At 37.9% G+C, this 26,499-nt stretch overlaps 1 protein-coding gene across 1 annotated transcript in view; it reads right to left on the bottom strand.

The window, feature by feature from the left end:
* The window catches only part of BNC2 (basonuclin 2), a 360,393-nt gene that overhangs the window by 333,088 nt on the left and 806 nt on the right, over window positions 1–26,499 (bottom strand). The gene's annotated exons all lie outside the window — the stretch shown is intronic.

Genomic DNA, 26,499 nt, shown 5'->3' with positions numbered 1-26,499 from the left:
CAAGAAGCTGCACTGCAATCCCTAAGGCATGTGGTTTGAGGCCACTAGCTGCTCTGCAGGAGAAGGATGGGTAATCTCCTTCCACACGATTCACTGTTTCTGAAAACCCACCAGTGCATCAGTTGTGGGTCAGTTCTGACTCTACGGTATCCAACAACAACAACAGCAACTCTAAAATTAGAATCTAAAAGTTTGCACTGAAATAACTAATATTTTACAGGTAATAGTTAGCCAATATCTTGGCCCCATACTCTATCTCTCAACTACATTCTCTTTTAAAATATACCACAGATTTTCCTCTAAACTCCCCACGCCATCATCCAAGCACAAGACAAATGAAAACAGAAAAACAAACAAATCAACTGCCATCCAGGTGACTGCAACTCGTAAGGACAGAGCAGAACTGCCCGCAGGCCTCCCCAGGCTGTAGCCTGGACAGCCTCAGTCTGCATTGTCCTTCTGAGGTGTGACCGACTAGTTAGCCGGTGAGCATTTAACCACTGTGCTAAAACAGGGCTCCTTCACAAAATTTTAGTGACATTAAAACCAAAATTTTTAATTCCCAAAAGAGAAACCAAAGGTTTGCTGTATCTTGGCTTTTGAGGGTTTTTTAGTAAGGAGGGAACAGGGGTTTGAGGGTGAGGGAGGCTAAGGCTGAGGGCTCATCTGGCATCTCAGATGCCTAGTGGAGGCCTGAGAGGCTGACTTTTCTAGCTCTCCCCCTTTTCATCTGCATTGTTCCTGTTAGGTGCTATTAAGTCGACTATGACTCACAGGGACCCTGTGAGTAAGAGATGTGAGTTTTCTCCTGTCCTGCACCATCCTCACCAGGTCTGTTTTGCTCAGCCCACTGTGGTAGGTCAACATCTCAGTCCATCTCCTTGAGAGGCTTCCTCTCCTTCTCTGATCATCTCTCTCCAAGGACTGGTTCTTCCTAAAAATACACTCGAAGTAAATGAGACTCAATTTCCCAATCCTTGCCTGTAAGGAGCACCCTGGTTGCACCTCCTACAAGACATCATAACAGGTCTTGAAGAAAGTGTGCTATGAAGTCTTTATGAGTCTGTCTTTATTTGCACATTAACTAAATTTTCCATGGCTTCTTCAAAGGATTTAATACCAAAATAAGCATTCTACACCTATTTCCCCCCCTTTCTTCTCTTAATCCTAAATTATAGACGGATGATGAATGCAGCCAACAGAAAAGATGCGCTTTTGAATCTTGATGCCTTTATTTCTTCATTTTAAAAATAAAAACAAGGTACCTGACTCGGATGGCTTTGTAATAACTAATAAATGCAATGCTTGCTACACAAACAGCACACTGTGTTTGCGAAGAGGCAACTATGAAATATTCTGGGATTAACCCATACTCTTTTTATTCTTAGTCAAAGCAACTGCCACATCAAATGTACAGTGTACATCTTAATACGCAGTGTGTGATCTAACTGTTGGCAAAGAGCAACAAGTTCTGCACTACCAACCAAAAGGTCAGGGGTTCAAATCTGCCAGTTATTTCTCAGGAGAAAGATGGGCAGCCTCCTCTGGGAAAGATTTATAATCTGGGAAATCCACAGAGGGTCACTGGGAGTTGCGATAGCAGGTGGATTTTATCTTAAAACAAAAGCTGCTTAAAGAAACTAGATTAATGGACTAACAATGCTAATCAAAGACCAATTACAACAGTTATATTATACCTCATATCCAAATACCATTGTCTTTAATAAAACCATAATAGTACATGGCTTTAAAAAAAGTACCTAAGGCTCACATGGTCCTCAATAGCCCTTCACAAACTTCCAACTCCCTTAAATTATAGTAAGACTGTAATTGTATTAACTGTCCAGATAGACATGCATGTTGCTGGATGGCTAAACGTTTCCATTTTAATGAGAGGTCCACACATTTTTAATTTCTGTGTGGCGATTAGTTTCAGAATTACAACTGAATTTTGTCACAACCAAGGACAGAAGCTGGGTTCTTTTTGAAACATGAAGATTCAAAGTTGTACTGCTAATGGGTATATAGTGAGAAGTTAAAGCAAGTCAATCATTCCAAGTGATGATTCAAAGTTAAACAGGGCTCGACAGAATTCACCTTTGTCTCTAGTCTACCTGTACTCCAAGTTCTTACTGTAGAAATAACAGCACTGCTCTTACATTCCTAAGGTAAGAATTTTGCAGAGTAGTAAAAGCACAGATGATGCAAACCAACTCAATTGCTATCGAGTTGACACTGACAGCTGGTGACACTACAGGGCCTATTAGAACTGCACCACAGAGTTTGCAGGCTCTGAATCTTTATACAATTTAGCTGTCACATCTGACTCTCATGGAGTAGTTGGTGCCTTCAAACTACCAACTTTCTGGTTAGCAATTAAGCACTTAAGCACTATGCATGAGGGCCTTTTATAAATAATACATACAGTGGTAAAAGAAAAATAAAAACACCTCAAAAGTTGTCTATCAATGTCAAGTATATGAAGAAATTAATACATTTCTTCTTTAAAAAAAAAAAACCCTCTCAAAAGGGTAACAAAAATGGAGACTAAGTCACAGGTATTCCAAAGTTTACCAAACACACAAGTTTCACCCCTTGTTTTCTCATTTGATCTTCTAGACAAACACTCAAGTATCCTTTCACTGACACAGAGAATGAAGGAAATACTTATTTGGTCAGGGATAAAGTGACTTTCCGCACGTCACAAATGCAATAATACATGAAGCACTAGCTGTGAACTCATCTCACCTTTGACCTTAGTACCCCACACAATTCCCAATCCCAAATACTATCAACTGACACATTTAGAACAGAAAAAATGCTGACACAATTGCTACTCACATTATTAAGAAAATCTGATTTTAGAAAATAGACTTAAAACAACTATGGTTTTCTATGTGGGAGATGTGTGACATTAGAATAACTCAATGCTCCCTTTTGGTTTATGAAATGAGAGTTAATAAATGAGGCTAGGAAAGGTTGAACAAAACCATACCATTTTATTATAAAAAACAAGTTCCATGGCCAGGATAATAAATCTATAATTATGTAATCTAAATATAGGTGGATTTTTTAAAAAATAGTATTACACTATAACTAATTTCTCGACTATTTGGTAAAAAGAATAAATCTTTAACTGGCTATAAGCAATAACAAAACATTCTGCAAAGTATTTTTAACAGTCTTATAAAAATCACACTTTAAAATTTATGACTAAAAGAAAATTGAATCACCAGAAGAAACCTTCCATCATCATTTTACTGTACTCAACATAATTTAAAGTAAAAATAAATAATTCTCAAAGCCAGCATACTTTAGAATGTAAGGATAAATATCTAATGATTTCATGTAAAGTTTGATGGGCCAAGATCACATATAAATCTTGGTTTCTCTATAGAGGTGACTGCTTGTATGGTTTAAGATCTCCCATAAACAATGTCAATGTATCTTTTTAAAAATAACAAACCATCAGGAGAGAAGTGCAGCAATGAATGAATGTTCTGTAAATGTTCATTAAAATTATTTAAAAAATTTATCAAAATAAAAATAACAAACCATCATAAAGGTAAAAGACTACACTCAAGAATTCTACTTTGACAGGCTCATTCTTTTAAAAAGTCATGTAACTTCAAAACAGAACATACACATCCAACTCCTTTATAAGTGCACTTTCCTACAACAGATCCTTGATTGACATTTCTGTTAAACAACATCTTTATTTAGAAATAATAACTTATCAGTGAAAAATTATCTGACTAGCAACTTTTACAAGTGTCTTCCTTATAACTACTGGGCAGTTATAAAACACATACAAACACCATAAATACATATATCTTATAGACTTAAGTCAAAAAGGACAAAATAGCATCTCACAATTACATGAACACAAAGAAATTACTAAGGTTGAAAGTGAAGGGAAATTCAAAGCTAAAATCAAACCTACCAGGAAATATTTTCTTAGGTGAATAGATAATCTATATTTCTCCTATTCATCAGGGGAAAACATCAGACACATGAATATTTTATAAATGCTCAGTGCATAATCAGTAAGCTGTTCCATACATCCACATTTTTATGTGTTATAAATTAACTTGAGTCAGTTCAAATCCTTAAAAAAACCCCAAAAACCAAAGCCCTTTATGTAACATGCACAATTACAATCTGATAAAATCATACCCACACTCTGTAACTACAAGCCTAGAACAGATGAAATCGTGCATGAGACTCCCAGAGACCCCCTCCAGTGAGGGTGGGGGCATTCAACAAGAATATTACTTCAGAAAACTGCGTAACTTGAGCATGTCCTAAAACCTAAAGGTGTTCATGGAGTCTCACAACGAAGTCCCTTTACAATGTCCAGAGACTAAAGAACTTGCATCTTTTTAAGGCTCAGTTTCCAGAATTCCTGACTTAAAATTGCACTGGAAACCTCTGTCTACAATTGAATTAGAATGGTTCAGTTTAGCTCTTCAAAATGCCAAGAGAAAGAGGGGAAGGGGGGAGTACCATACTTAAGTTTGTTTTGTTTTAAACTCAGACCTTCTGTTCCAAGATTGTATGCCTCTGACTAATATAAACCGTTAATACAGAGAAATGGTTAAGAAAAAAAAAAGCCCACAGCCAGAAGAAAGGAATGAGGGAGTAGAGATGGTAACATACAGTACCATGAGCGGCAGTGGTTCCAGTCAGAAGTGCAAACTCAACAGACAGATCACTCCTGGCCTCCAGGCAGACAGCAAAACACAGCCTGGGAGGGGGGATAAGGGACAGAGTCGGGGGGGGGGGGGGGGCTCAATAGGGCAGTTTACACAAGAAGGCAGCTCAGCTCCTTTCTGGCACATTCTTCCTCTCTATCTCCCAACCTCTTTGCGTATGTCTGGTCATATTTTCTTCAGCTGTTAATCGTCCAGACGGCAAGACTTTAAACAGCCACAGTTTAGGAAAAAGCGAAACCCTTCTAAGTGACCATCACAGCAAATCAGCCTCACGCTGGTGGGTAAAATTTTCCAAGGGAAGTGTTCTTCTGATAGTTCCTGAGTCGCTAAGTCACCAGCCCCCCACCCCCACTCCCCGCCACACACACTCCCCTAGAGGGCTAAAATGCACTTGTGGCAATAAAACATTCATGCGACTTGGAATTTTAACACAATGCCATTTCCCTAGTTTAACCTGAAAGGAATGCACTAGTCACAACAGACTACATCATCCTGCCATTAAACTCTGCCAAGGAACCACTTTTTTGGCTGCCCTTGGCCAGTGCTGACGGGAAAGGAGTACACAGACCCATAAGCTGACGATGGAGGGGCCACCTCGGCTTCCTCAGCCACAGCCAGCACCACCCTGCTCTTGAACATGACCCCTGACCCCTGGCATTGTGACCAGCTTGTGATGCATGTGTCACTTTGGAACTTTTTTCAGAGCCACACGCTGCGCAGGCCATTTGCTGTCCCTTCTCAACAGGCACTTGGGCAGATGCCAAGGGCTCTTTCTTATATTACTGCTACTCTGCAAAGGCTGCCATTAAAGTGCATGGAGATCCGTCTCCTGCAATTGTCTAGGAGCAGGTGTACACTTGCCTGTTTGTCTGTTTGTTTGTTTGGGGTTCTTTTTAAAAACAAACTTTCTATCTGCACTCATAATTAGATTATGATTACCTGACAAAGTGGTTTACTTTGGGGATTGCCTATCCAAGCTGACAGCTCCTTTACATTTAAATGGCATTTAATGTGGACATTCTTACAAAATAGAAAAACAGAAATAATTGAGGTTCCTCCTGAGAAGGAGAAAACCTCAAAGGCCTTGAACACGTAAACATTCACACTTAACCACTATAGTGGCTTGCATATCACTATAAAAGAAATAAATCTTAATACAGGATAAAATTTAAAAAGAAAAACTAGATTCATTAATACTTGTGATGAGGACAATGGTTCCCAAGTAATGCAAATAAGCTAATGAAGAAAGAAAAAATGTAAGCACATTTTAAAAAAAATCCTATTAAAAGTTTATGAAAGGTTTTAAAAACATTTTTGTCTGTTGTAAGGTCAAAGTAGCACTATTAGGTCCAATCACACCAGTATCGATTTTTTTTGCAAATTGCCAAATCCCACAATACCCCCAAAACATTCCTTTCTTACCCTTAACTTCTCTCCCACTACTAAAGAATGTCTTCCAGATTTTTCCTCCTCTGATCATTTATATTAACTATTTTCATATGGGTCACTCTAACTTTCAACCTTATCCTATTAATCCTCCTCTCTCTTGCAGTCCCAGGCAGTTCCAAAAAACAGCAAGTCCCTGCTCCCCCACCCCACCCCATACTGGCAGTCACAGCTTGGCTAGCTGAAGCTACCCCTGCACAAAAGCAAAAGGTGTTCCAAGTTCATTCTCCTAGACTCACATGCCCTCCTGTTAGCAAATGACGAACATATTATTCATCTAATAGGGTACTCTCAAAATACAAAACTATGATCTCCAAGCATGTTAACATGCACATATAAAATACAGTGAAACTGTCTTCTTTAGGGTATTTTTTGCCTCCTTAGTAGCTGGAATTAGTTTTAAGCCTCAGTTAAAAGACTTTTCTCCTTCCTTTAAAGAGACATTATCAGGCCTTGAAAAGTCATTTTAATCCCTTCACCTTAGCCAAGCCATAGTAATTCAGAAGAGGAGGCCAGCAATTAATTTAAAAAAAAAAAAAGAAGGAATAATGTTTAAAGTGTGGCTGGTGCTAGAGGCTGGAAATTCATCCTAACACAGAATAACAACAGTTATCTAAACATATATGAAGTATTTTATTTAAAAATTAAAATGCTGAAATCAAAATGTCAGTTTAATCTATGCAAAACACAGCAAAGTAGACATTTGATTCTTTTCATGTAGTGTATTATCAATGTGTATGTTCAAATCTTAATTTTGATGTTATTAGTGGGGAAACTATTAAAATAAAGACAGACACTGATGTTTTCAATTTAAATTGAGGCAGAAGCACTATTATGTTTATATTAAACCAATAACACAGTGACCCCAAGGTATCCCGGACCAACATCCAGACAGCATCTGTAAACACACACAAGGCAGGCTGAACACTAGTATGTTAAATGGGTGTCCTCTGAAGACCTCTCAAACATTTATATAATCTCTCAAAAATACTCATCACATTTTTTTGAACAAAATGCTAACTAATTTCAGACTCTCTGGTCCAACAAATGTATCATAACGGCAGCAAGTTCTACCATGCAACAAATGCAGTCATGAAAAATAAGTCCTACAAAATTACACAAATGAAAGTACAATTGACCAATGTAATTTCTGCTAAAAAATAAAATCATATTATTAGGTGCACCAAAATGCTAAAAGGTTCTAAAACAATACAGTAGGTACACAGGAAAAGATGAAGTTGGGATGGCCTCCAGGGGCAGACACTGCTGAATGGCACTCAGAAACCAGAGGTCAGGACCTTTGGATGTTATCTGTAAATTATTGTTTCATTTCAAGGAAGTACAACAAGTGAGATGGTCTCACTAGCTTTTATTGCAAAAGCACAGGAGGCCGCCATCCACATGTCCATCTGTCTGTCTTGACAAGAATCAAATGGGCAGGGTCAAGCAGCCTGGTCTCTGTTCAGAGGCAGTTTGTGAACAGACTAACCCAAAGTGAGGCCACAACCTGAGATGCAAAATACAAGCCAAAAAGGTAGAAAGGAGCAAACTGGTAGCTTAAGGAGACAGAGAATGGAGAAGAGAGAGAGAAGGCAGGAAAAGGGTGGCTGGGGGAGGAAGAATGAATTGGAGCCCCACAACACAACAGTGGATCAAGGCAGCTGGCCAGAGATGCTAATTCAGCGCTTTAACAAATCAATGCCACTTGAAAAGTACAATGTGAGCCCTCACTGGGTATATGTCAGGGGACTGAGAAAATGCATTCTCAAGTATTTCACATTAAGAGGGAATAATGTGTTAATTTATAACTCTTCACCCTATACACTTGGATTATCTATCTGTGTCAGCGATTTGACTTCTTAAATTTATCAAAAACACGCGCAAAGGGAGGCCGCTTCAGCTTCCCCGTTGGGAAAATGGAGGTTTAGGAAAAGCCTGTCCTACGTAGTAGTGCTGTTCTTTTCCGTGTCCTATTTGGGCTGAAGTATTGGTGGGGGTGGCAGGGAGGAGGGGAACCCACATCCAGTTACTAAAGCAACCAGAGAAAAGGCCTTTTCCGCCTGTGGTTGATTGCATTAGGTACCATCCGTCAAAAGTGACACAGAAGCGAAGGAATAACTTGAATCAGCAACCCCGACTGCCATCATCAGAATTTACTCTATGGAAACTTATTTAAGTCTCTGAGCACACCCAAAGGAAGAGAAGCTGCTGACAATTGGGTTGTAATTAAACAGCCCTGATAAAGCCACCAGAGTTCTATGGACACACTTTAGCAGAACAGGAAGGGAGAGTAGAGCCCAGCTTATTTGGTCAGTTTTGAGGCAGGACAGGGAGACGTCCAAGAATTGAAATGCCATATCATGCCACCCAGGAGTCTAATCAGAGGAACGTTCTAAGAAAAACCTTTACTAAAAAAAAAAAAAAAAAAAATTGGCATAAAATTCTTAGAATTATTTCCTCATTGTTCCTTAACAAAATGGTTAACTTTTCACAAAGCAACAGCAGGGTTTCTACCCTCAAGAAGAAAAATCATCCTATTTGCCACTAAAGTTAAGGAACATACGTTTTCAAGGTGCAGGCACTATCAAAACACAGGAGGAAGAGTTTTAATAAACGTTTGGAGAAAAAAGGAGAGGTGATGGATCCCTCCTCCAAAAAGTGTCTTTTAACTGAAATCACATTGTCCATGATATGAAGCGGGAAGTAGTTGTACTTAGAAAAAAATAAATAAAATTTGAAGTGAAAGAAAAAAATGAATAAAATTTGAAGTGTTCAGAAGTTCAATCTGAGCTTACTCAAACTACACACAGCACTATTTTTAACTGGGGGGGCATTTAATTGTTTAGTCATACAATTGCAACAGAAACAGACATTTGCTTATTTGGGGGCATTCACATGTAAATAAATGCTGATGAATGATAATGAGATGCTACACTTGATGGGCAACATTCAACATTTAGATAAGGGAGAAAAAAAAATGTTATCTCATTCCCTGGGCTTGAACCTTCCTCCACTCCACAACTGGACACAGAAAGAAAGCAAGACAATTCCACGTCTTCCCTGGTTCCTACTAACTAAGCATCACCTTACAGAGATGCTCACTACAGCAAACAAACATTCCTTCAGTCTTATTTTTTCATCCTGCCTATGTAAACTATTTCAGCAAGTTCCTTTTTAAAATCAATACTGGATTACAAACTGAAATGTTAAAAAAATATATATAGTTAGGAATTGTTCTAGGTGCCTTAAATCAAAGGGGTCAAACTGTCCAAATTACTATAACTATTTAATGAATGTTTTCTTTCTTTCAAATAAGATAATAAATAAAAACATTTCCTGGTTCAAAACCAGAGTGTTAGTCTCGATTTTCATAAAAATCTTAAGGGACAGAATAAATATACGGAGCAGCGTGTTAGCAACAGTAAAGAGTTATATATATGTATGCTTTTCAAGGGTCTCTATTTATGCCCTGGGAGTAGGATCTGTCCTACCGCAGGTTTTTGCATGAATTTCCATTTCTGTCTGTCCCACCCAAGCTACCCCACAGACACTAGTCTTATCATTATAGACCCGCTAATCCCCTTCTTCCCTCCCCTCCCCCACCACACTCACCTAAGGGGTTAAAAGACTTCAGTACATTTGTGACTTGTCAGTGACATATAATACCCGGGTCCTTCATGCAATCAACTTTTACTTGACATGTATTTGCTCATCACAGGACCCACATTACTACTGGGAAAATGAAGAAAAACCTAAATTAACACTTGACATTCAATATGGTCAAGTCCTTAATTGGCTGGGCTTCCTGAGAAAGCAATTTTCTATTCCCCAAACTGTTCGCGTGTCATGTGTGGAGTGCAGCTCTTGGCCATCACTGCTGTCCCTCGCTCCCTCTAATGAGAGCAGATGAATTAGTGCTACGTGACACGATTTGAGCAGGGCTTCCTCCTCCTCCCCTTCCCCCATCCTTCTTCTCCTATACCAGTGACAGCTGTGAGGCAAGGAGAAGAAAGAAATGGAAGAGCAAAGAAGCCTGTGAAGGATGATATATATATATATATATACACACACACACACACACACATATATATATATATATATTTTTTTTTTTAATGAACCTTAAACGTCTTGTTGGGACTCCAGAACAACAGGGTCATTTAATTGTGGAGGTGGGGAAGGGGGCTGCTACACAGATGAGGGGCGTCTTCTGACTATGGCTGATTCAGGTTGCAGTAATTTGCAGCATATTTCCTCCATTCCTAGCTCATGGCAGGATTAGATGGCACTGCACTAATTAACACGGAATTTACATCCATTTAAAAAAAAATTTTTTTAAAGGTCTGCAGAATGGGTTAACTAGGAACAAAAAAAAAAAGCAAAGCACAAAATCATTTTTAATCTAAGATAGAAATGTGCCTATGGGTTAAATTAAAAAGTCCTTTCATTAAACAGTTAGGACACGAACAAACTACAACACAAAACTCTCCACACACTTTGTTTTCAAATCCTGTGCAGTGTCAAAATGTCATGCTAAGCATCCTAATTTCAAATCATTCCATTCCACTTTTTTCACTGGGAAAAGCTTTAACAAAATTATTTGAGTACTGATTTGATGTTATTATTTTTGAGAGACAAGGGAATTACCTTCTTCAGATGTGCTTACAAGTCCAGTAATCAGCAAGTGAACAAATGCATACAAGGAAAGAGGACAGAACTGCTCTATGGAGAGATACCAAAAGTTTACATAAAAGGCATTTCCAGGTGTCTTACTCATTCTGAGACTAAAGAGGAAGTCATTTTAAACGTCTGAATTAACTAATCCAATCAGGGGGGAAAAACAAAACTGGAGAGGAAAGAAAGAGTAAGTGGCAAATCACATATTTGGGAAAGTAATTAGCCCAAATACATTAAGTGAAAGTAATTAGTAAAAGTCACCTAAGAACCTAGTTTTATTTTCATGAGAGTTAAAGCAAAAAAAAAGTTACCTGTGGACAGCAAGTCTATCAAGAGCCAGCCACAAAAAATCAAATTTAGACTTACAATTCACTGATATTATATAAAAACAAAAATTTATTTCAAGGGTAGTACTCCTGCCATCAACAAGTAGCTTAATTGGCTGTTATTTATCACAAATTGAGAATATAACCTAAGTAGCATTTCAATAAACTAAAAGTGAAGTAAATTTGAAGATGAAACAATAGGAAAGCTAACTTCTATATTATCTATGTTATAACTTCAAACAAATAACAATAGGGAGAGGGAAACTCACCAGTTTCAATAACACATTTAGGGAAGAAAAGAATGTAAGATTTTAAGATTTTTTTTCCTTTAAAAATTCATATTATTATTTATTTCAAGTTACCACTGAATTAACAGCAATTAATTGCATAATAAGGAAACTTGATCCCTTTTGTCGCCAAAGTGTCATTAAGATCGTGTATGAAAACGTGCTTCAGACACCTTGGGAATGGGCATTCATTCTCTCAGGTGTTCAAAAGACATAGATGCATACTTTGGTATTCTGGAAAAGTAGCTCCTTCTAATACATCCAGTTAACTGCTACAGTAGCATTATCATCACCAAGCAACAAAGGGCAGTGTGTTCTGCCAACAGCTTTAGGGTGACCTTTGCAATGCTGACTAGTCCGTCAAGTTCCATCACTGAGATGCAAAGAACAGACAGGGATGGTTTATTAACTCAGGTAGGAGCAAAAGACCAGGATCCTCCAAAGGGGAAAATGTTTCACATTTAGGAGATAATTCTTTCCCTTGAAAACAGAAGCCCTATAGCATATGGAGTTGGACCACAATCTTGACCAAATCCCTAACCTCCCAACAAACTCCCAAATAACAGAACAGGATCAGGAAAATTATCTATCCTTGACATTTTTAAAGACTGCAATGAAAACTGGCTAAAAGAGGTAAAATATCATTGATGACTAGAGCTTTCCAAATAATGGTAAAATTCAGTATTAACACCAACTCAGATCTTGAAAGAGACTAACGAGAGAGTGCTGTTTTATTAAGGTAGATTTTGAGCCCCTGCCAGCAGGGTGGCATCTACAGAATTCAAGAAGCAACATCAAGGGTCTTAAAAATGACTATACTGAACTGAGAAAGTTCTTCAAGGATCACCAGTTGGAAATCTGCCTTTGGAAAGGTACTTTTAGATTAAAGAAAGTTAGCTGTGACTATGGCAAAGTGACATGCTTAAACTTGATATTCTCTTAGGGATGAACAGGCTTTGAAGCTCATAATAAACTTGAAATGGTTTTGTGGAATGTTAAGGCTTAATGTGGATGGCTGGTGCCACTGTCATGCCTACACAGCAGAAGTATGTCAACCTGGAAGAAACAGCATTAATAGCTCTGAGGTATTTAGAGTGGAAGGCTTTATTTATTTTTTTTAAAAAGAACTTTACTTTGAACCATAAGATGAATCTGTATTAAGGTTCCAACCTGGTTAACACAGCTAAAATTAAAATACTTACTCTGGTTTAGAAAGGCCTAACGTTTGCCACCCACTTAGTAGTACGTGTTATCTTCATATTATACCACCCTTAAAAAGTGTAAACACAGCGACAGAAAAATGACTGCTTTAAAATAACCTGGCACATGGAGCTATAAAACTATCTATCAAATGCAAGGTACAAGTCATATTTTATAAAAATTAATAGTATCTAAAAGGATCTATTTTTTATCCTTCATTCCTTACCACCCCTTTACTTCAGTCAGCTTCACTCCCCTTCTATTAAAGATATTTCATCTAATTCTCAGTTGAAAGGGTTCTGAGAGTGGTAAGTCGCAGCTGTGTTGATGGTGAACTTCTGGAGCATGGCATACCGACATCATTCTGACAACACTCACAGAAGCTTCGTTACAAGCTGCACCAGTCACTTGATTTGAAATACCTGACTTACTATAAAACAAACTGTTAATCTCTAGTCTTTTCTCCAGTCCAGCTCTTCTCTGCACTTTTGGAAGCAAACCAACAGCTTATTATGTTTACATCGGAGATGGCCCCGTCCTGATTGGTGCCTGACACTGTCCAGTGAAGCTGTTCAACAAGACCCTAGACAGAGCCAAGGCAGACCTACGCCCCATTTGCTGATCATTTTAACAAGATGTTCTTGTTTCCTGTTCCCACGAAAATCAATAACAGAATGACCTTCAATTTAAAATTCAAACCAATTAATTACCTGTTCTGTTGAAAATGTTGATATCTGATTTGCCTAGAGAATTTTAATTAAGAATAGATTCTTTCTTTTAAAGAGCCCCTTCCAAAAAAATATAGGCAGATCTAGAAATGCTCATCTTACACAACATAAATGATGTTATCTTGAAACAGGTATAAAATATTGGCGTTGCACGAATTAGTATGGGGAAGTTTTCCCCATGTGGTCCATCTCTTCCTCATGACATCATAATCAATTGCCTGGTAAATTACTGCAATCCCACAAAGATTCACGGCCAAGAATCCATGCTTAAAGGTAAAATGATAGCTTCTTAGAGTTGAATTCAGTTTTTCAGCTACATCAATTTATATCAAAATTCACTAAATTCCTTTTAGAGTTTAAAAATCATTCTACCTGCTACCCTTTCAACCTAAAACTCTGATATTTTTCCCCTTCATTTAAATAACTGATTTTTTTTTTGCTAATTCTTTTCATTTTTCCCCCCTTAACTATAGATCTTAAGGATAAATGCATGCATCAAAACTATCAACACCTGAAATATATTTTCTAACCATTTTAACTCTAATTTTGGCGGACAAAATGAAGAAAGAATTTAGCTGATCCCATTGGGGAATTCCTGAGATGAATGATCACATGCAATGAAACTATTATCTTCATCCATTAAAATATTATCTAAAACAGAGGTTTTTATCTGGCAGTCAGTGGACTGAACAGAGCCTACAGATGAGTTCTGTTTGGACCACACAGTTTTTAAAATATTTGGACACGTTGCCAAGATTTCAAAATCAAGAGATAGCACATAAAATCTGGATTTCTAGCTTCTTATTTTAAAAAAAGGGGGGAAGGCAGAAAATCTGGCAACATGAGCCCTGTATTCCCACCTGGTAACAATCGGCTAGAAATAAAAGATGGTTACTTCACTATTTGGGACATGGGTTTTCTGATCCACCATAACCACCTGATTCATTTTACACCGCCTCTGAAAAGCCTTTGTAAGCAATTCCTCTTCCTCAACATATCATACCATTCCAAAGAGATTATGCAAAATCTAAGAAACAAAAGGGAGCTCTGGAAGCCTACTGGGTAAAGAGTTCTACTGCCCTCTCAAAGGTAGTTAGTTCTTATCTACCAGCTGCCTAGGCAATCCATCTCCTGTGATTTACAGCCTCTGAAAAGTCCCTACAGGGTCAGCTATGAGTTATTTTCAACTCAATGACATATAACAATAATAATATGGTAGAGAAGAAGATTGGTACAGGACTGGAGAAGGTTTTGACCTGTTGTATACTTGCTCTCTAAGAGTTAGAATCAACTTAATAGCACCAAAAAACAAAAAAATAGACAGGAATGCCAGGAACAGAGATTTTACATATATATGTAAATACACATACAAAGGAATCTGTGTGTGTGTGTGCGCGCGCGCGTGTGCGCACACCCACACACGCACGCGCGCACACCCACACACACAACACCCAGTCACAGAGCATAGTCCATAGTGAGTTGCACCACAAACTAAAGGGTGCCTCTCTGGCAGTTCAAATCCAGCAATGGCTCAGCAGGAGAAAGATGGGTAACTTCATCCCATTAGATTTGCAGGCTGCAAACTCTCACTGGAAGTCAGCTCTCAGTCCAACTCTGCAGCAGGAATTCGAGTGAAAGTCTTACACAGTGGTTCTACAAACTAACTCCTGTTCCCAACCAACTGCCTCCTTATTGGAACCCCAAGAGAAAGTCTAGTATCAAGAAGAAATAATGGCAAGCTATTTCAGAGATCTACAACTATTTTATCCCTTCTTACTTAACATATTTCCTTTCTTAAGTTATCATGCACTTAAAAAAAAAACAAAACCCAAACTTTAAAAAGAAAACAGGATGTCAAGGTCACGTGAAATAGTCAAAATTAACAATGTGAGTGTGATATTATCATAGCAAATATTCATCCTCATTGGCTCCACATGTGTGGCATAATCTGATTCTTATACTTACGTTAAATGGACATTAGTTCATTGTGAAATGACCTCAGTGGCCACATTAAATTTCTTTTAAATGGGATTACCTGAAAGCAGATGCCAAGATCCAGCTCACTAGATACTTGTTTATATCTGCTTTTGTTCCCTGAGGAACTAATACAAGAAGAAGACCTTTCCTTGTTTCATTATTTCCATCTCCAATCAACAACACGACAGCATAATATATACACAACAACATATACACACACACACACATAGCTTAACAACACAAACAATAATATATTTCTATATATTAATGGATTTTACAAACACATTAAAAGGATTGTTTTTTTTCCAGAGGGGGGGGAAAATATCTTCATTTCATCTACCCACAGTCACTGAAGGTCACTACTTCTATATTGTCACAGCACAGAAGGGCTTGGATATCCTACCAAGTGTACTAAGTAGGCTCTAATCAGTCATATTTTAATTTATTAAATCGAGTGAAATTTCAGTAAGCTATAGTACAGTATTTTATAATTATGTTCCATCATTTGACTACACGCTTGAAAGATTGTTTTTTAATTAGTTGCTTCCTTCCTAGGAGAGTAGCATTTTTCTTCCATTTCACCTTAAGAAAGTAACCTTTGAAAACATGCCAAATTTACTTCACAATCAAGATGTTAATCCCCAAATTCTCTTGATTCTTAACAACTTGAACAACTTTAAGTAAACAATTCACAGAATCATAATGACCATCTTGCATTCCTTAACTCCCCAAATGAATACCCTATGTAAGTGCCATAAATGTAGTCATAGACCTGTTACCTGAACAACAGTATGATATTTTCCTGATGGGAAGACTTTTTCCTTCATTTCTATTATATGCATAAATTTAAGCAATTAGAATCAGACACCTGGAACTCAATTATTAATTTACCTCTCTGTATCATTTGTAACTTCTTTCAGAACCACCAATGGAAACAATCTTACACAGTAGCCTGCATAAAAAGGCTTTAAAAAGAACCAATTAAACCAATACCCATCTTATATTCCCCCCCCCCACATAAGATTTTGGTATAATCTAATACAATTCCAGACTTACTCTTTTTTGCATAAATGTATAACCTTAAGGGGAGACAATTAAACTTAAAAACTACTAAGTAAAATGATTAAAAAAATACAAAAAAAACAAAACACTAACATTTTAAGTGTGGGAAAAAGATTATAGTCATGCTAAGTTACCTATTCAAACACATTAAATGTAAATGTGTAAAGAAATATAGACACCCACCACCCATAAGGACAAAAGCTACCTCCTCAGGTTAATATCATACATATGGCCTGTTGGCTACAAATGTGGAGTTAAATGTTAAAAGGCTTCGGGTTTTGTTTATACTTTCTTGCTACCTTAAGATACAAAAATGAAATATGAGATAATGAATGTTTACTGTTATTTCACTTTTGTCATATTGAGGAAAGGTACTGCTATTACTTAGCTCTTTTCTTCCTTCCTGTGAATTACGAATTTCTAGGAAAGAATATACCTTAAAGAAGGGTTATGTAGAGGCTGGCCCCTTAGGAATTACGCATCTGTTAAAGAGTAAGGTAGATAGACACCAAAGCGCCAGGATACCAGCACCCCAAGAACTAGGTTATGAGAATACACAGAACATAGGTAGTGCTTTTGTTCAAGTGTTAAAAAATAAGAATTTACACAAGTAAATACAGCCCACTTCTCACTTCTACCAAAAGGGTGTTTTTAATATAATGAACTCCCAAGCTTCTCTGGTCCTGACAAAACCTGGAATATATTATACACGCATGAATGTGGCCTGGGTGCAGGATATGGGATGTGCTTGCTATCAACAGATTAACACTTAATTTTCATTACTCTAATCTTACCACAGGCTGTGAACACTCTCTTTTTCCTATTTGAACAACAATGATGCATGAAAACCCAAGCTGACAGGCAGGCGGGGTTCATTAAATGCACAAGGCCTTTACTCCCATAACACGTCTCACCTGTACCAAGCCAGGGTTCTGGCTCCCAGGCTGCCTCGGAAACAAGCTCTCCCAGATGTTGGAATGCTAGTTCCTCCAATGCCTTCCCACTTATTCTATGAGGAATGTCAAAAATAAAAATGGAAAAACTCCTTTCCATAATGAACTGTTAAAGGATTGGCAACATATTTCAACATTTACCAGTCCCAGGATTATTTTCTCAATTTGTCCAAGATACTGAAGAAAAATGCGTAGGAAGGTTGACCAAGAAATGTGTAAACTGTAGGTCTATCTCTGCCTGCTGAGTTCTAATTGAACTGTCGTCTGTGCCTGCTGAAAATGGAAATTCATAATCACTCCACGAATAACACTGAACTTCACGAAAAAGCTACGCTCATAGAATACAAAGTCTCTGAAGCGTTAAGGCAACACTACAAGTCTTAGGATGCTACCGCCTCTTCAGAGTGAGACACACACACTTGCTGCAGTTGGTGCAGCCACTGAAAAATCCTCAGTAAATCTAGAATGAACTGTGTAGTTCTCATCAATCAACCGGCAGACAAGGTCTTATCTTTCTGTGGGTCTATGGTGGCCTAGTCAGCAGGGAGCTGCGCTGCCAGCCCAAAGGCAGGTGGTTCAAATCCACAAGAAGATAGATGGGCAACATTTTATGTGATTTACAGCCTCTAAAACCCCCCTGGGGGGTCATCAATGAGTCAGTTTTAACTCTGTTGCAGTGAGTCGAGTTGGGCATGTTGTAGGACGGGGTTTATCATGACATCCTTAGCATGAGAGTAAACCTTCACTTACAGGATAAGAGCACGGTTTTGGTTTTGACTCTTTAAGGAATTCTATCTAATAAATTGAGGAAGAATAAGAAACATACTATTAGGACAGCAGCATGACTCATGGCTACTCAAATTTAGGTTCTGACATAAGGTGAAAAGGAGATGGGCTGCCCACCCCAAGGCACGTGGTTCGAATCTGCTAGTTGCTTCACAGGAAAAAGTTGGTAAAGTCCTCTCCCTTGAGCTTTGCTGCCTCTGAAAACCCACTGGCGGGTCAGCTCTCAGTCGGTGCTGATTCAGTGGTACACAACAACAACAGTCTAGTACAGATATGAACACACATAAAGCACTATAACTAAAGCAGTAGATGACCTGGCGGACTAGGATTTCGGTTCGGACAGGAGGTCAACAGAGAGGACAATTGTAGGGGGCTCTTCCTCCAAGAACACACTAATGAATGCATTCAAGGAGTAACTCTTCCCCTCGTTCTGGACATGCACACTGGTCGTGTCCACTGTCCTCCAGCACTGGCTGCAGGCACAGCACACACACAAGCTTTGTTTCGGATCCCAACTAGCATTATTATTTTTTTTTTTGCTTCCATTTCAACAGAGGAGAGGAGGGGACATATTACTAAAACTTTGCTAATGAAGGTGCTCATATCAGTTTTGTTGTTATGTCAAGCCAGCTGAAAGCAATTATTTTTTTTTGCATGGAAAATATTCATTATCGTAATTTTTTTCTCACACCCCGAGGTTTGATACTCCTATCATCTCACATTGTTGTTCACAAACGGGGAGAAAAAGGCACCTAAATAAACTTTAAAAAGACAGTCACACAAATACACATCAGTTACAGTATTAGAAGTTCTCACCATACAGGGTGGTATTGTTAAGTCTTAACTTTAACCATCTAAGAAAGGTAGTAAGTTAAAATCTATTAAATACAACATAACACTCACTCCTGGCTGCCTGTTGTGCATGCTGCATGTTTTCAATTTCTATTTAATAATGTCAACCATTAATACTGTCCCTGCCATCATTCCATTTCCCTCTTTTATATGTTTCAGCTAATTCTCATGAACTGTGATTCATTTCAAGAAAAGGTATACCTTCCACCAATTACAAGCCTGGCCTTTATTTTCTCCTTCTAAAGATGTGATCTCTTGCAGAGATGTTAATTCCAACTGTATTAAGAAAAAAAAAATTACAAACCTAAAAATTCTTTTTTAGAAAAGTAAAATCTCTCTTCAGCCAAGTACTTGCACTCAGAGGCTAAGGATCAAGTTGAGCTGCCTTTCAGCGCCTGTGAATGATAAGACTGGGCCCTTGTTCACATTTTTATCACGCCCTTAAAGAACCTTTACATAGCAACACTTAGGACAGTCTCCCTGTCAGCACTTACGCACAGAGAACCACTTCTGAGGGTGGCACCTCTTCCTCAGACCTTCGTCAGAATGATGTATTGGCAAAATGGTGCCTTATTCAATTTCTGTTCCATTGTTGATGCATTTCAGTTCCTTTATGAACTGGTGAAAGTAAAGGGGCATCAGAACGAACAGGCAAGAGGAGAATAATGTGAGAAAAGAAATCAGGTCTAAGGGAAAGAGAAAAAAGCAATAACATACAGACTAACCATGTATTTAAGATATTAAATAAGCTCTGCCAACCAAACAGAAATGAGCTTTAAAATCATCCTCTCCCCACCAGCACCCTAGACACATAACCTGAATAGGAGCAAAATAGCATCACAGTACAGAAATAGTGAATACATAAGAGGTCAGATATGCTCAAGAAAATTGGTTGTTTCAATGAGTTACTTCCTACTGTTTAAGATTATTTTCATTTTCTTAACAGAGAGAAATGAGAAACTGATGAGCTTAATTAAAGAAAAACAAAGGGGTATTAATTTGTTGTTAAAGAATCAATTCTCCTTTTTTTAATTGGAATGATGATTAATAAGCTGAGAATTTGATTTCTAAGCTAACCAGTTTGAGTAATGTGTTGTTTTTCCACAAGCATTTCCATTAGGGAGAGCTCTGTGAATCAGGAAGAGATACAAGCCTTACTGTTCTCTACATCTCTGCACTTTGTGGTATGCAAGACTATGTAGAATGTTTGAACAGAATGACAATGCTGTCTGTCCTCACCCAATTGAGCTCCAGTCATAAATTTTTCACCTTAGGGTTTGAGTGTACACTAGCAAATTTGGCAGGTCTCCTGCAGGGAATGTAAAAATTAAAAAGAAATCAATATGTTTATTTTTCCTATTCCCTCAATTTTCTTTTAAACCTGGGTAAGAAGAAGTCAGCACAAACCATGGACAGTGAAGAGATGGTCCCCTGGATGGTACAGGCCCAGGCATTCTTTCTGGGACATTACCTGCACATATTAAAAGTACTTAAGGCCTTAAACTGCTTGGTATATTTTCCCCCATCTACATTTCCCTCCATGTTTATAAATTTCTCTTGCAGAAAAAGCTCCACGCCTCTGCTATGGAATGTTTTGCTTATATGTCAGGATACAAAAGCTTTTATTTCTGAATTGTGCCCTTTCTTTATTTCATCAAAGTTTAAAAATAGATATCAATGTTCCTTGAAAGTGGCTGTGACTCCCTTTTGCAATACTCTCTCCAGAGTCCCTCCGTCAGTCACCAAGCAAACGTGGAAGGCAGACGCTCTTCCAAATAACAAAAGGGCACAATTTTTGGCAAAAAAAGGGGTGAGATCAATAATTTCCTTAGGACAACCCTTATCCTCATCGCAAACAATCTTCTGACCAAGACAAGGAAAAGGATGGTCATTCCACAGTAGAAATGCACTATTAAAATTTCAAACAGTAAAGAAATTCATTCTATATACATAACAGAACTAAGATCCCAACCCTACGTGAAGGGAAATCTTGGAAGCATTATATTCCATGTTCTTTGGACAATAACAAGCAAAGAGTCCCAGAGAAAATTCCTCTTGCTGGAAAAAGCCATTCAACAATGTAGTCCATTTCCCCTCCTACCACAAAATTCTCAGGGGGGTGGGGGGAGGAATAAATACAGGAACCAATTCAAACACAATGATTCAAATGATGGGATCAAGCTAAAATCAAATGCCCATTTCTCCTCTTCATTCCATGAACCTCGAGGTCAGAACACACCCCCTTGGCTCTGCAGAGTTACTTGCTATTCATGTTTATAATGGAAACCTCCTCAGAGGCCTTGTAGACTGAACAGGGCAGGCACCCAGTGTAACTCTGAGTGTGTGAATATACAGGAGACGGGAGGCAGCAGGGCCAGGATTTTTGCTTTTCACTGACGTGGGTGATGCTAACTCACTATCTGTAACAGCTTGTTCCTTCAGAATCAGCTCCCTGTGTCACCACGACCTGGCCAGAAAGACTAGAATGCTTTCACTATCACCAGAGTCCTTGCGATCCTGCCTTGGCTGTGACCCATTCACTTTTGTCCCAACTTCTCAGAGATGCCTTACTCAGCATCTCATTACTTAGGGAGGCTCAGCCTGCGCTCTTAACCCTGACACGGGAGTAGGAGGATGAGCTGCTGTGGTAGCCCAAGTCCCTTTACTACATTAATCAGATTTACATAAAACCATGCATGCATAATCACACTCATCAGTGAGTGCTCAGGTCCATTCCTAAATATCATTACCGAGAAACACCTACAATTACAGGTAAGATCTCCACCCCGTTAGGGAGTTATTTTCAATTGTAGTTACTTTATTCACCGGAGCCAAAAGGTCTTTAGAAATTAAGCTGGAACATAATACTAGTTTGCTGGTGATAAAATGTGAAAAAATTAAATAATTTCCAAAATTATTATCTAATATATCCAAATTCACTTAAAAAATGAAATGGTTACTAATAGTGCACAAGTTTTAACATATACAATGTACACAACTCAGAATAACTTTGTGCATGTTTTATTTGCAGTAATATATACATGAAGTAACATGACTTACCACTGTTCTTCTCATTAGAAAGTCTATAGTTGCTGTTAAAGTAAAATTAAACCTTGGAAATAGACTACAGTGTACAGGCCAATATGAAGTACCTATAACTAAGATACAATTTGTATTATAACTTCAACTCAAATATTCCTATTTTAGTGTTTCCATGATCAGTGTGGATGCTGGGAATGAATTACACTTGGCTGCATGTTTACAGTGAAAATTTCCAAATTAAATCATATTATCACTCAAACTAGAGAAGAGCTTAAGTTGCAGTTAACAACACAGGAATTCAACAGGCTACAATTACATGCCTCCTGTTACATTTATTTTAGCATCAAGACTTTGTAACTTCGGCCTCTTTAATCCTTTTTTTACTAAGTCATGGCTACCAAAACACCAAGTGTATATAAAGGGAAGAAAAAAGGTGAGAGAGAAGTGCAGAATGGGAACTGGAGATGTGTGATGCCTGATCAAGTAATTTTCAAAGGTCATTAACTATCAACTGCATTACTCGTAGGCACTGATTAATAAGAATATACATCCTATAGTAAAAGGGAGCCACAACCACAACTCAAGGAGAAGAGGGTTTAGGATAAAAATATTTCCTATGACCATCACAAAGACTCCAGTCACAATATACAATTAGGCATCTGACCTGTAAGGAAGACTGTACATGTGTCTTTCAAATTGCTAGTGAATAAACATTCAAACAATTTTTGGGGATAGAAAGTCAAAGTCAAAATTTCCATTCTAAAATACAGATTCCATAAACTGAGACTCTGCGTGTATCTAAATTAATGAGAAGTAGTAAAAGGCTATGTGGGGCAGGGGGGGGAAACCCTGTTTTCAAGCATGTGCCCATCTGAGCAATGTTATTACATATTTCTTATAATAGAGTTTATTTATCATTTCTCTGAAATGTGCCAGGTTTTATATTAGTAAGGAAGTTTGCTTTACTCTGCCATATATCTGGTGAGCAGATCCTCTGGTATTAATATAAATCGTTGATTTAATTTTTAGCTTTCTTGATTTGCCCCTCACCTATCTAGGAAATGATTTCTCTGCTGATAACTAACACGCCATGCTAATGAGAGAATCTAATGCACAATAGAAAAATGTCACTACTAATAATATTTGCATGAAGTTAAATAAAGCAACTCTAAGAGAATGTCAGACAGTTGTTCTTTAATAAGATACAGTTTCACAATGAAATTATGTTGTTAATTTTGTTACATCATTGGGTGAATCCTAAATTACTACATAATGATGCAGAGAGTCATTTATAATTCTAACATAGTATTTCATCCTCTCTGAAAAGAAATCTTATTAAGGGATTTACATTTTATTTGAAACAGGTTATATGTACCTCACCAGTCATAAAAAAGTAAATATTTCTAGTATTGTATAACAGTGTGGGCAAACCTTACTGGGGTTTTTCATTTCTGAAAAGATCTTAAAATATTTTTGTAATATGTTATCCCTTGAGATAGGGAAAAGAACTATATTTGCTAATCTCACAAATTCACAAGTATTCATAAAAACAGACAAATTACTTTCCAAAAGCATTAATGCGGGGGAGGGGGGATAGCCATACATAGGCCTTGTTTTCTGCTTTTAACAATAACTCACAAGGTTAAAAAAAGAAAAATAAGCTTTTGGACTCAAGTCGATTATCACAGAAGATGAGCAAAGGGTTTCTGGTCATTCTCGAGCTGTCAGTGATCAAAGTAACCCAATGAAGAACTCCCATTTCAAAAGTCAAGAGCAGTGCCCTGAAGGTTATCAAGTGTTCTTCTGTATACAAGGGGGAAAGAATCTCATCTGAGAAAACCTAATTACAACATAAGAGAAAAAGGTGAAGAAAAGCAGGAAAATATAGTCAATTGTCACGTCTGAAACTTCTGGTAGATAATTTATGAGCAAATAAACCCACCAAACTTAAAATTGTGAACTGTGATGTCATTTGGTTAGTAACTGACTAATGGAAAGATTTCTATGTAAACAAATTCAACTTTATTCATATGAAACAAAGAAACTCCCTCCCAAAAAAATTGTATCCCTATCTATCAGGTTACCTGCAGAAAACATAAACATAGATAAATGCCTGCATTCATGAAATAATTTCTTTTACAAGTTTCTGTAAATACTGATGCTGAATTCTCTCTCATTTATGAAACCTCATCTTTATTGTTCAATAAAATAATCATTGTAAATAGTATCATTTTATACTATTAAAGAAAACATTCAAATTTTACCAAAAAATTGCTCAAATAATTTTATTCATTTCACAACCTATATATATTTTAATTAAAAATTACAATAATCATAAACTACAAAAGTATATTTATAGCTTGGAAATGGAATAGATCAAATTCTGAATAACTAACTGATGGGACAAACTTTTATCTACAGAAAGACAAAAGCTGGCTTAATGTGAGTCTTGAAACTAATATTCCTTGAAAGTCTTGGCTTCAAGAGATGTCATTTTAAGAAAAGTCACATGCACACACATATATGCATACAACTGAATCAGCACTGTTGCTAAAACACAGGTAAGGAAAACAAACAATTATACTTGTACAATAGCTGTCTTTAGATTTGCACATAGTTTGAATGTAGTTTACACAGTATTCAGACAAACTGAAAAAAGTAATTCTGAAGGAGAGGGTGAAAAATATATAATTGCATACCCTCTGATAACTTGGGCTACAGAATTGCATGAGATATAAACATTTCTAATGCACAGGGAAAAAGGTGGGATAACTATGTAAATATGTAAAGAAAATAAAATAGTTAAATGGTAATTTTTTTTCTGTTTATTGTACTACTCTGCTTAGGAAAGTCTAATTAACACGAAGTAGTTTAAGATCACATCCACTATGCATAAAAAACTTTCTTGTATTTCTAATCTCTCCACAGACACTCTCTTATATATATGCATGTACACAGGAAAGTACAAAACAGATCCTCATATACCCACCGAATCAAACAGCTGGATCAAAGGCACTACAATAGCTTAGTTATGTAACTTTCTTTCTCTGAGCGATTTCCAATTATTTTCCCAATTCTGACCAATCATTTATATAATTTACCTCTATTTGTTTTTAGCTTAAATGTTTTCCAGGACTTAAAGGCTCCTTAATATTCAAATCTACTTGGAAATGGGCTATTGCCAAAGAAGCAATCTAATACCATCTATGTGGTTCAATAGCCATTTATCAATTGATCTTTATCTCTATCTGGTTTTATTAACTCTTTTCTAGCTAGAGGGAGACCTAGCCACTCATCCTTTTCTTCCTTTTTGTTTTCCTCTCTCTCACACACACCCCCACACACCCACACACATACACACATCTCTCCACTTCTCAGTGAAGTGCCTTAAGATGACATCTAATTTAAAAAGTGCCGCACAACTTGTTTGGTCTTAAGGTCACTGAAAACACAATCTGTATTCCAATTATGAGAGGGTTCCCCAAGAAGGAAGGTGGCTTAGGAACACCCCACTGAAAGCATTCTGCAATGGCAAGGGGTCATCTCTAAGAAGAAATGAACTTCTAGTTGCAAGAATAGGAAATTGCTGATGAAGAATTGCTTATTGGGTTTGTGTTGATTGCATTTAAATCCCAACTTACTGTATCAGCAGTAATCAGGGTCCCTCTACAGGATATATCAAAATACACCTTATTCAAATGCATTTCATCCTACCTACAACCATGCCATTAAAACTAGGGCTAACTAACCACGATATGCATGTCTGGCTGTATGCACTATCTAATGCACATATGATTTCCAAACTTGTGATCGTTAAATGCTTGACAAGTTGTTTTCTTACCTCATTATCCATGTTTTTAAAACCTAATTAACTTAATAAAGTGTTTCATTCGCAGGAACTTTTATCACCAAACCCTACCCCCCCCACCCCCGATTTTATTTAAAACAAAACAGTTATCGTTTTAATTTAGTGGAACAACATCAATTTCTTAACCACCGCCATCTGCTTGAAAAGCAAGAATATTTGTCAGGAACACTTTGGAGGAGCCTGGATGTTACTATCAAACTAACTCTTGCTTTGTGTGGGTTTCGTGCAGGGATCTGAAAAGCCAGCTTGTCTGGGAGGGAGGCACCAGGGAACTTCCCTCCCTGGCTTGAGCACAGTCCAAGATGAAAGTTTCTGGGCTGTTTCCCCTTCGCTTCCTCCCGCTTTCGCTCCCCCTCGGAGCAGCAGAGCCAGCAATTGTGCAAGAGGAGCCCGGGCGCGCAGGGCGCAGGGCGCGGAGTAGCGCGCGCGTGGTACGAGCTGCCGGCGCCGGTGATTAATGACGAGCTCCCGCTGGCCTCGCGCTAGCTCGGCGGCTCTCTGGGCACAGCCGGTCCGCCGGCCCCACCGAGGAGCGGCTCTGGGGAGGACGCCAGGCTGCGCCCGCTGTGAGTGCGCGGGAGGG

This window comes from Elephantulus edwardii, unplaced genomic scaffold, assembly GCF_000299155.1.
Source record: "Elephantulus edwardii isolate Elephantulus edwardi_28Jun2011 unplaced genomic scaffold, EleEdw1.0 scaffold00014, whole genome shotgun sequence".
NCBI classification, from domain to species: Eukaryota; Metazoa; Chordata; class Mammalia; order Macroscelidea; family Macroscelididae; genus Elephantulus; species Elephantulus edwardii.
The sequence above is the reverse complement of the archived record's forward strand: the minus strand, read 5'-3'. Positions and strand labels throughout refer to the sequence as shown.